Below are 11873 nucleotides of genomic sequence, written 5' to 3' on the forward strand. Positions count from 1 at the left end.
ACCTTATAAAATATAGTTCTTTATGCTTACACCAAGGAGAAACAATGTCTTGAACAGCTGTTTCATCAGACCATGAAACTTAACTTTTACCAAGTAAGTTTGTTTAATAAATGCCAATGTTCCAACTAAGTTAATTGCTCAGTGATCCATGACCTCAAAGAAAACAGAGTTGGCGCGTCAAGTGCTTGCTATGCATCTGAAGAAATAACTATGGCAACAAGTTCACTCTATTTATAATTAGCAGTCTGACAAAAGTTTTGAACACTCTCTTATAAACAGAAAGCTGTGACATTGTCAGACTTGAGGCCGCCAAGGGCACAAGCATTATTTGATATATTGTTAAGAAAGAGGCCCTGCACTTAAATGTGCAGTATATTTGGCTGATAAGCTGCCATAGGCCTATCAAGTGTAGGAAATGAAGAAATGAAAGGAGAAAGGTTGTTTCTGAGGTCACAAAAATACTGCATTACAATTTCCTTAGCTTCATCAGTGAAGTAGACACAACCAATTAGAGCTCCCAGAGAAATCTTACGAACTTTGCTATCTGAATTTATGTTTAATATTTTTTAAATAATGACAAAGCCAGACGTGCATTTTTGTTCTGATATGAATTCCATTTTCACTTTAAATGTTTCCATATTCTCTGTAAACACATAGGTACATTGCCAAGCTAATACTTTCAGTTTTCAAAAAATCTATTACTTTTTCTTCTTTTTCCATTCAGAGACTAGATTTGGTAACAAAGATAAGTAGGAGAGAGAAGCAGAAAGTCCAAACACCACTCTCCTCATAGTTGCCACTGGAATAAGAAAGCACCAAGTGCTTCAAATTTAATTCCACCCTCAAGTCAATTCCTTCCCAACCTTGTGCAAAGAAAGTGTGAGTTTTTCCTTCCTGGTTTTTCAAGACTCTGGGTGTTTGTGTGAATGAAGCAACTATGAATGCACACAAATTACATAAAGAAGCTACATATAGAAGTTGACATAAATCAATTAAGAAAATTGCATGTTGCAATGATTTCTATGACCTTAATATAATTAACTAGAACTTTGGATTCTTATCTAAATAACTATATCCATTAATAGTCTCCTGTATTAATTTAATCCTTCTGACAAGCCACAACTTTCAGCAGTCCAAGCCATAATTTGTGGAAGTATACATATTTTACACATCTAATTTTCTTTTTTATTAAAATATATTTTATTGACTTTTACAGAGAGGAAGGGAGAGGGATAGAGAGTTAGAAACATCGATGAGAGAGAAACATTGATCAGCTGCCTCCTGCACACCCCCTACTGGGTATGTGCACACAACCAAGGTACATGCCCTTGACCAGAATCGAACCTGGGACCCTTCAGTCTGCAGGCCGACGTTCTATCCACTGAGCCAAACCGGCTAGGGCCACACATCTAATTTTCCATACTATGGAGCCAATCTGTGTATTAAGTACTGGTTACATTTACCTACCCTCTTTTTTCTAAGTCTAAGGACAACTCTCATCTCTAAATAACTTACCTAATTTTACCCTAGCTCAATATCTTTACCTATAAAGGAGAGAAGAGAAAAATCTAAATCTAAATAGGAGAGTCAGACATAATATGTAGAAACAGAGAAATACTGAATAAGAAATTTTTCTAGTTAAAACTTGTTCTGAGTATTGTACAATAATAAATCAAATCAAGAATTAAAGTAACTTCATATTCACTTATAAATTTCTGCTCCTGATATTACCCTTCCCAATTTGCTGCAGTTTTAAAAAATATATTTGTGTAATTTATTAAAGACATTATATTGTATATGTAACTATTTCATATTATATTAAAAGAAAGTTTTAGGTACCTCTGTTTCTCTTTCTAAACCATTCTCCAGGAAATGGGAATGACTAATAGGATTGTTTATGTTCAGAGGACATTGGTTAGATTATGATTACTAATGAGTAGGGTCACCATTCTCTAAAAGAGTCATTTGCTTATAGGTGCTCAAATATTTGACTATGATCATTTGTCCAGTTCTTTATACTTATGAGTACATGTGATGGCCATTGATAGATTTTTTTTATATCATGAAGCAATATAAAGCATAATAAAAATACACTTAGATTTGGAGATAATTCTCACCTAAACCATATGTTTCCATGAATCTTTTACCCATGTTCTGGGTGATGAATCAATTGCCTCATGTTAATCATATATAGTGCCTTTGGAATCTAACATAGGAAGGCTAGAACTGGGGAGGGAATGCCAAGTAGAGTTAAAGGAGATTTAAAAAGAAATTTTAAATACAACTGAAATGCAATTCCAGGCTGAATCTTAGTCCCAACATAGGTAAATATCTTTAATGCCCATATCTTGTATGGGTTAAGCTTTAATGGCAGCTGACAAGGGCCAGGTTTGTTGGTTAAAGTGAAAGGAATTTTGCATTGAAAACTGGATTTTTGCTGAGCAATTATAAGGTACAAAAAAAGTAGGATCCAAACTAGCCTTCCAGAAATGATTCCTAGAACAATCCACAGAACTGACTCACAAGCAGCAATTTCTCCATGAACAGAAAGTTCAGGACACAGGAAATCTCTGCTTGAACTTCTGGTGTAAACTAGGCCACCGTACCCTCCATAATCAAGGAAATCAGGAAGCTAACTCTTAAAATATTGGCCCCAAGTACATACTGTTTTAACCATAATCAAAGCAAAAGGGGTGCCTTTGCTATGCCTATCACCATCATATAATCCATCAAGGCCTTTCTGCCACTATGCATGGAAAAACAAGCACATCACAAGAAAGCACACTATGTCCTCCATGATAAAGCTTGCTAGCAAAAGCAATGCCTGTCTTCCCACCCAGTGGCATGCACAAGACATAAATGAGCATGCTCTGTCCTGCTCACCATGTCCAAACTTTATGATGTCATCAATTTATTGAACAAGCATAAAGTGTCCTGAGATGGTAAGAGATCATTTGAGTTTCTCCAGACTAAATTATGACACCAGTGAGCTGGATGCTGTTATGTCTGAGAAGAAAAAAAAAATGGTGAAACTATACTGCTTCCCTATCAGTTGCAAAAAAGCAGATTCTATTATGCACAGAGTAGCAGCACACAGAAAACAATACATTCATCATATCTATAGCCATATACGTATTAGATATGACTACCAGTGTAAAGATCATGTCTGTAAAAAAAACAGCTACCATTGGTGTTACCACCTGGTCACATTTCCTATAATCCATGTTTCGTTCTCTAGGTTCCTCTTGTCCTATGTATGTAAGCAGGTAATTTACATGAGGATGTGATAGAGGTCAGTACCCCTGCGGCTTTCAGTCTCTGATAGTAGCAATCTCTCTAACGGCCCTGGAGATTGCGCTTTCAGTTACTTTTTCTACAGGGAGAAAAAGCTTCAAGGGCTTCTTCTTGGCTCGAACTACTATAGTCAGCCTCACTCAATGGACAAGAAAAACAGTGTTAGGCCCTGAATATCCAAAAAAAAAGTAGGATCCAAACTAGCCTTCCAGAAATGATTCAGTTGGTTGAGTGTCATCCAATACACCAAAAGATTGTGCATTTGATCCCTGGTCAGGCAACAGAAGGCAATAGATCAATGTTTCTCATGTCTCTCTCTTTCTCTCTCTCCCTTCCTTTCTCTCTCTAAAATTCAATAAAAAACATATCCTAGGGTGAGGATTAGAACAGAAAATCAATGTTGGGATTCTGCCTATGCTAAAAATATATGTAAGCCAACTATACACTCAGGAACATAGGTTCTGTTCATAGAAACACTATCCTCACTAGACTTTGAGACAGGCGTGGACCCAAATTTGTTTTATCCCCTGATCTCCAGTTCTTTCTCATGTGTACCTGAACTCTCCTTCATTCAAGGCCTCCGATCTGTGAACTGACTAATATCCTGAAGTAAGAAAGAAGCTATGAATCTATAATGGAGATTTTCATCACGACTGCTCATTAGACCTAGTGTTGTTTTTTGTTTTATTTGTTTTTCTTGTGGAACTAAAGTTTGATATTAAGAGCTACTGATCAATTTTACTGGCAAAGAGTCTGATCAATTTCAACTAGCAAAGATCCATAGGAATCAAACTAGTATAATACCTACTCTGGCCTGATGTCTATAACATGAGCATTTCTACCTTTCCATGGGGTTTAAGTGCTACTATTGTCTACTTAAGCACTTTGCATATTCAATCATTCACCTAGAAAATGAAAGCTATTATTATCCTTATTTCGAAGTTAAAGATATAAGTACATTTACATGAGTGAATAAGATAATGAGCTTATATAAACAGAGAGCAATGAGTGTATTTCATACCATAGAAGAGATGCACAAGGGACTGTGAGAGGTACATGCTTCAAAAAGAAAAAGAATACAAGAGGATCCTGAAAAAAAATCATTTACATAAAAGGCGTACAAGTGAATGTCAAGAATACTCCAATTATAGAGTCAAATGAGATAAAACTTTAGTAACTAACAAAGCAAGCCAGCACCACAGTAAGGAGAAACATCTTTCAAACTAATGCTGATGCTGCAGGAAAGATGCAAAGGTCTGTAGCTTAGTTTCTGTAGTAATTAGCTTTCATACAGTGGTAAAACAGGATGTTGATGTTTATAAGCTGGAGTCCTGGCCATGACTGTAGAAAATAATGCACATCTTGCAAGTCACAAACTTCTAGAAATAAACCAAGTGACCTGTAGTGACAAGTAGGATAGTGTGCTGTCTACACCAAGAAAACCTGTGACCTTCCCATAATGTACTATATTTTCAAAGACCTTCATCTCTAGAAACTTCAAGGCCTGCTGTTCAGTGTTCACTGGAGCTTGTAATTATGTCACCTTCACTTTTCCAGATCCTGACTTACATAACTGTTAAACAGTATCATATTCAAATAGGAGGGCTTAATATTTGAAGACAATAGGAAACAGTTGAGGGAAATCTGGTAAATGGCAAAAACATGATCTAAGATGTTTATTAATACAGACCATTTTGGCAGATTGTGGTAGGATGGATTCCAGGTGGACACAAAAGGAGTGAACATATGGAATTGCTTAAAAGCTAAGGAGAGTAACCTAAGTAAGAAATTAAGTCCTGAGAAAGAAGGGGTAGACTTGAAAAATATTTAATAGGTTGATTTAATAGATTCAATGAGTAATCAAAATGCTGGCATTTTGAAGTGAGGAATCTAGACTGATTACCAGTTTATCCTTCTATGTAACTGAGATAATGGTGTTGACATTTTAAAGGTTGATAATGTGATAAGCATAAAGAGAAATGCCTCCTACTAATTTGTCCTTTTTCTCTTCTACAACCTCCATTGGGTGTTTGTTTCCTTTCATATACACAAATTAACTTAGTGGGTGGGAAAACTAGAGGTAGCTTTACTGAGGTAGGAGCTAAGAGATAATGAATAATAGTATATGGAAGAATAAATGACCTTTGCCCAGAAAATTGTCACTTGGAATCGTTTTGAGTGTCTTAGAGAAAAGCATGGGCAAAGAACCCAAAGAATCCACAAGAAGAGTTATATCATGGACTCTGGCGGCCCAGTAAGGCTCAGATTGGAAAAGGAAGACTTATCTCCCCACACCTCACCAGTATATTATACTATTTATGCCAGGAGAACTGAAACATTTGGTAGCACTGGAGAAAGAATAATACAAACTAGACTGCCAATTTAATAGTGGGCAGGGGCAACCACAATTCTTCAATAAGCATTATAATCAACTCCCAGGTAGAAGGATGACATATGCTCGTGGTAGCTGCAAGAAAGAAGATAATTTTTAGACATGTATGAAGAGTCTCTGGGTCTACCTCCAGGAAATATTTAGAGTATAGGATTGATATTGAATGTTTAGAAAAAATAAGCCTAAGGGAAGAGGAAGCATTCAGATTAGATATGTGATATTAAGGTAATAGAAGATTGTCTAAGTGGAGACCTTTATTAGGCATAGGATATAAGGCTCTGAATTTTATGATACTGGTTTGGGCTAAAAGCATAGAAACAGATATTTAGGGGAACTAATGTGGAGGTCATTCAACAGGAAGAATGTGAAACTGAGGAACATGGACATCATCATAATTTCTAAATGTATGTTTTTAAATCTATATTTTATAAATTAATAGAATTGAGAATTTCTTAGATTACTTGCAGAATTTTTTTTCCTTATCTTCACTTCAGTTTTTAGCTTCACTGTTTGGGCTTTTAATACTGTGTGAGGTTGATTTGTAGCAACTCCCAAATAGATCTTCTTATTTTTAATTCACAATATTTTATTTTCCAGCTGTCTTGAGATATAATTGACAAATAGAAATGGTATATATTTCAGGTATATATTCAACATATCTTCGTGAGTATTTCTGGGACCCAGGAAATCAGAAATTTAATGCCTCTTTGGGGGGTCTAGATCTGGGAAAGTTCCCATTTAAAATAGAAATGGGGGTGGAAATCATATATTGTGATCTGTCTCTCTCTCACTGTCTTCTCATTTATTGCTCCTCCCCTAGTCCCTCCACCCCTCCTCCTCACAGTCTTGCAAGAATGTTCAACACACTTAGTTCCTCTCTTGGGGAATTTAGAAAATTTCAGGTGGCTAGACTAGCTTTATAGACATGAGTCCCAAATATAAGAAAGGTCTTACCATACCAGCTGATAGATCTTTAAAATTAATTTAGCATAAGAGAAAATTATTTCATTTTTTAAGTAGAGATAGGCTCAATACAAATATCTCTGGAGATATTTGAGGGTGTGTGTGTGTGTGTGTGTGTGTGTGTGTGTGTGTTTTGTTTGTTTTTTTTTCTGTGGTGGACAAACGTGCCTCCAATATTTGGGAAAGTCTTTCAAATTACAAATTACAAAATATCAGCCTGAAAATGGCCAAAGGCTCCCTCCTCAGATCTATTTCTTCCCTATTCTGCTGTGGTTAAGAACTCGGCCCCTAGCTTCAGATGGACTTGGGTTGAATCCTGGCTTCATCAATTATTAATAGGGTTTATTTGCAAAAGCTGCTTGACCTTTTAAAATCTGTTTTCTAACCTGTAAAATGAAAAGAATACTTAGATCTCAAATGGCTATAGTAAAGTTTGAAACAAAATCATCAAGTTCTTGGCATACATGAAGCATTCAAGGCATATTAGCTGTCATTGTTAATAATACTTTCTACTCTGCCTTTATTTTCTGATTTTACAATTTGCTACAAGGACAATTTCACAGGTGGCATGACTGTGGATCTGGGTATAGGGAACAAAGAAAAATCTATTATCAAAGGGTAGAGGCCAACCGAGTAAAGTACTGACAGGAAAAAAGTGGTCATAGATAAAAATATGTAACTTGCAAAAAAACAGGTCACTTCTTTTATTGAAAATTAGGCACATTTGGAATGATCCATATTATAATGTTTCAGCCACAGGATGGAAATAGTCAGAGATGTCGGGAAACTAGCTCTTGGAAACCTGTGATATCAAATTGATGTGATTATACTTTTAAATGCCTCATTATTCATATGTATTAACATAAAAACCTTATATTAATGTACTTCCCTTTTCATAGCTTATTTATACGATTTGAAAAAATAATGCAAATTTGGTGTTTATATCTTAGTACCTTTGATCTAATTTCAATCTCTGCAGTGGAGAGATTTAAAATTAGAACAAAAAAGGACTCCTTTCTTGTTTCTATTTTTGGGTGAACAAAAAAGGGTGTATTTTTAGTACATCTTATTGAGCACATTCCTCTGCAGGACATTGATAATTCTAGCAGACTGTCTGAAGCACAAAAATAGTTTGAAAAATTGTATTTGTTAATGTTCTATAATTTTTTGACACACTTTGGCATAATCCATCTAAGAAATAGTCACCACATGTCCTTTTTTGTCAAAGCTGCATGCTGTACGCAAATGGTTTATAAATTTAGCCTGAAATAAATCCATTGACAGAAATTTTCATATCCTAGAAGGAACCTAGCAAAAGGGAAACATTATACTCTCCTTTACCTGCAACTTAATACCTAGAAGCTTCTATATCTATCACCATCGTTGTGTTTTCCCTTCCTGGCAGCTTGCCATTCAAGTATACCTCACAGAAAATTCTCATGCAGTTTTATTATCTGTGAGGAGGCACTATAAAACCTTTACCTTCGGCAACTGAGTTCTCTTTTCAAAAGCTTGAATTATATTCTCTTTCCTTTCTTTAGTTGTGCTTCTTGAACGCTGTCTCCATAGGAGCAGTTAAACCTGTCATGAAGCACTTTGTTTATGCCCATCCAAATACACAACCTATAAGAATCTAACCTTGGCAAGTCTGCTTTTTAAAACATATATTTTAATTGATTTCAGAGAGAGGAAGGGAGAGGAAGAGATTGATAGAAACATCAATGATGAGAGAGAATCATGGATAGGCTGCTTCCTACTCGCCTCCCACTGGGATCAAACGGACAACACTGGCATGTGCCCTGACCGGGAATCGAACCCTGACCTCCTGGTTCATGGGTCGATGTTCAACCACTGAGCTACACTGGCTGGGCAAGTCTCCTCCTTTTTTGTTCAGAATTGTGCCTTCAACTCAGATTTTAGTTTCCCTCTCAGGATCCATCATAACTTATCTTTTCACTTTGTTTTGTTTTTTATTATTTAGAACTCAGTTACCCTGGCTTTGCTTTGGGCCAGCAGCATGTGAATGAAATTTTGCTTACTCTAGAGGGTAAGCACAGACAGCACTCACCCTCTCTTTAAGAACTCCAAGATGATAGAAACACGTAACTTCTGCTGTCTTTCACATCGTTTGTGTCCAGGAATTTCATGGTCTACTGGACATTGTTTTACGTTCACTTTGCAGTATCTTTGCTCTGTGTAATAACTATCTTATTCCATTAACCTCTCTCTGATTCTGCAAAGCTGAGAATGTTTTGTTTGTACCACTGGAAATGATGACTCATCATTATCTGATTGTGTGATAATTCTAGGTTTATCTTGTCTGTCATACTCTCCCTCCGCCCCCTTGCTCACTGGTTTTCCTAGTATAAACAATTATTCCACTACAACTCTTTCTTTCTTGGCCCTCTTTCAGTATCATTGTGACTGCTCTAACTTTCCCTACAAGAATAAGGAACAGGAAGCATAATTTTCAAAACATAATATTAAAATTACTTTAGTAATAGCAAGCTTATGGCTCTAATAATGTTCTCAATATTTTGGTAATTTCTCAGCTTCCCACATCTATGTAAAACACAGGAATCTGTATTTTGTGAAAGAAGCAACATTGACTTTGTATTAACTTTGAACAACGGACTCAATTTCTCTTTGCCTCTGAGTTCATGTTTCCCACATGAGATAACATAAGACTGCTTAAGAAGCTCATTGGCATTAATTCAAATTCAATTTTGTGAAAATGGTGGGTGAATTCAGAGATGAATTGAGCTAATCTGTTTCTTTGATTTGAAGGGAAATTTTCAGAAACTAGCCAAAGAAAACACTTCACTGAAACCTTTACTTTGATCAATAGTATTTTATCCTTAATGAACTACTGCTTAACTGTACAGATTTATATTATATCATCCAAGTAACATTTGTTCTTTCTCGGGTTTGATGTGAGAAAAATTACCTCATTCATCAACTGAAAAGAGTTTAGATCCTTAATTTTAATGATGATTATTACGTTGAAGTACTGAAAAAATTAGGGAAATCTATAAAATATTTTTTTATTTCCTTGCCTTTTACTCTATAACAATCCCTGTTAATAACTTACTGCATATTTATTTTATTATAATTATAAAGTTTGATTTTAATATATAAACTCTTAAGGAAACTAAAAATCACTTGCAATCTTACCAAATGTCACTGAATATTTATGACAAGAAATTAGAAGTCACAATTAATTTCTCTCTATGCTGATTCTATTTGCAGTAATTACATGAATAATGCTCTTGAACTGAGTATTTTATTAACTCTTACAATAATGACTAAAAATAATGGCTCAATTGGAGCTTTCCATTAAACTGAGTACTTGTTTATTTGTGTTTCTTTATTCATTATTCACCAGTTACTTATTGGACTCTGTAAGCAAAATATTGAGATAGAAAATGAGAAGAGAAAAACATAGGAATGTTATTCCAACCCTCAAATCACTCATATTCTGTTGGCTTGGCATAAACTAGTTGGAAAACTAGTGTGTAAAAATCATACTGTGATGAATGTTATAATACCAGTATGACAGAAACATCATAATGCATCAAAAAGAAGGAGTTATCATTGGAGAAGCTGATATTTGTCCTGGACTTTATTAATTAAATAGAATTCTTCCAGACAGAAAAGAGTAATACCACGGGCCAATATAATAGCACAGAGGATAAAAGCATATGGTAGATTTGAGAGGCATGAGTACTGGCACCACAACATGCATGGTGGGGTTTAGTAAAGGATGAAGCTGGAAAAGAAGCATGAGATAATGTTGTTCAAGGAATTGACTGGCATGCTTTAAAAAGTTTAGTTTTTTTTTTTCTGAAATGAGAAATCCAAAGGATATTATCCGAAATCTCAGAAAAGCATACAGAGCATTTAAGATTTGACTTCTGACACCTGTTCAGCCTAACTGCCCAGATTCACCAATAAGTAATATATAGGGTGTCTCCAAAATGTATACACGCACTTTGAATATTTATAAAGGCAGTGTTTATTAAAATACATTTCATTTTCAAAAATCGAGCTATCAACTGTTAAAGTGTGTATACATTTTTGGGACACCCTGTATTTCAACCAATTGCAGTTCTCCGACACATCTGTGGCTTTACATATCCTGATGACTACAGTTGGAACATGTTCTCCTTCCTCTCCCTGGCCCTTCTTCACTTGGCTTATTCCTACCCTGTCTTCACACCTCAGTGTACAATCACCTTCCAGGAGAAGTTGACTAATTCTAGTAGGTTGTTAGTTTTTCCCTTTAGGTTCATTAACTAGTTAGGTAGCTGAGGACAAAGACTGATATCAAAAACTCCTCATACCACTGAAAAACCTGAGATACGACCTTACCCAAGTGATTAAGGTTAACATGATCAGCGATATGGTACATGGATGTCCTGCACCCCATGAGAGGATTAACGGAGAAGGGCACATCACTTCTTTAGTACATTTGCAAAAATGCACACCTGATCTAAGCATGAAAAACTATATGCAAACCCAGATTGATATGCATCCTGAAAAATACCTGATCTTCAAAATGTCAAGGTCATGTAAAACAGGAAAGATTTAGGAGTTTTCACAGATTGGAGAAGACTAAGGAGATATATTTATATGCAATATGGAATCCTGGATTGGGTTTGGAACAGACACTATGTATGTTAGCAGGAAAACTAGTGAAATCTGAATGGAGTCTGCAGTTCAGATGATGGTATTGTACCAATGTCAATTTCTTAGTTATTATAATTGCACTATGAATATGTAAAACTAGAGGCCCAGTGAACGAAATTCATGCCCTCAGGGGCAGGTGTCCCTCAACCCTGCCTGGACCTTCATGCAATCTGGTAGCCCTCGGATGATGTCCAACTGACCGCTTAGGCCTGCTTCTCCACTAAACTGCCAGGCATAATCTCTAAGAATTCTGCTTAGGAGGGGAGAGGGTCTTGCAACGATGTTGCATTTTTCAGTAGTTGTACTGGGCCTCGGGTTGAGAGGACCGCCCCTGAGGAAACCTCTGGACACCCCGAGAAAACCTCTCCATTTTCAAATGGGTTTCTTGTGGTTTATTTGGAGACCTTATATGAGGTATTATTTATTATTAGGTCACATCCCATACAGGCCCCAGGAGGTTGTGTACTGTGCCGTTCTGTTTAAAATTTAGTTTTAATTTTGCAAAAAAGGAATCAATGACCAGAAATATAAAACA

This window comes from Myotis lucifugus, unplaced genomic scaffold (assembly GCF_000147115.1).
Source record: "Myotis lucifugus unplaced genomic scaffold, Myoluc2.0 scaffold_159, whole genome shotgun sequence".
NCBI classification, from domain to species: domain Eukaryota; kingdom Metazoa; phylum Chordata; class Mammalia; order Chiroptera; family Vespertilionidae; genus Myotis; species Myotis lucifugus.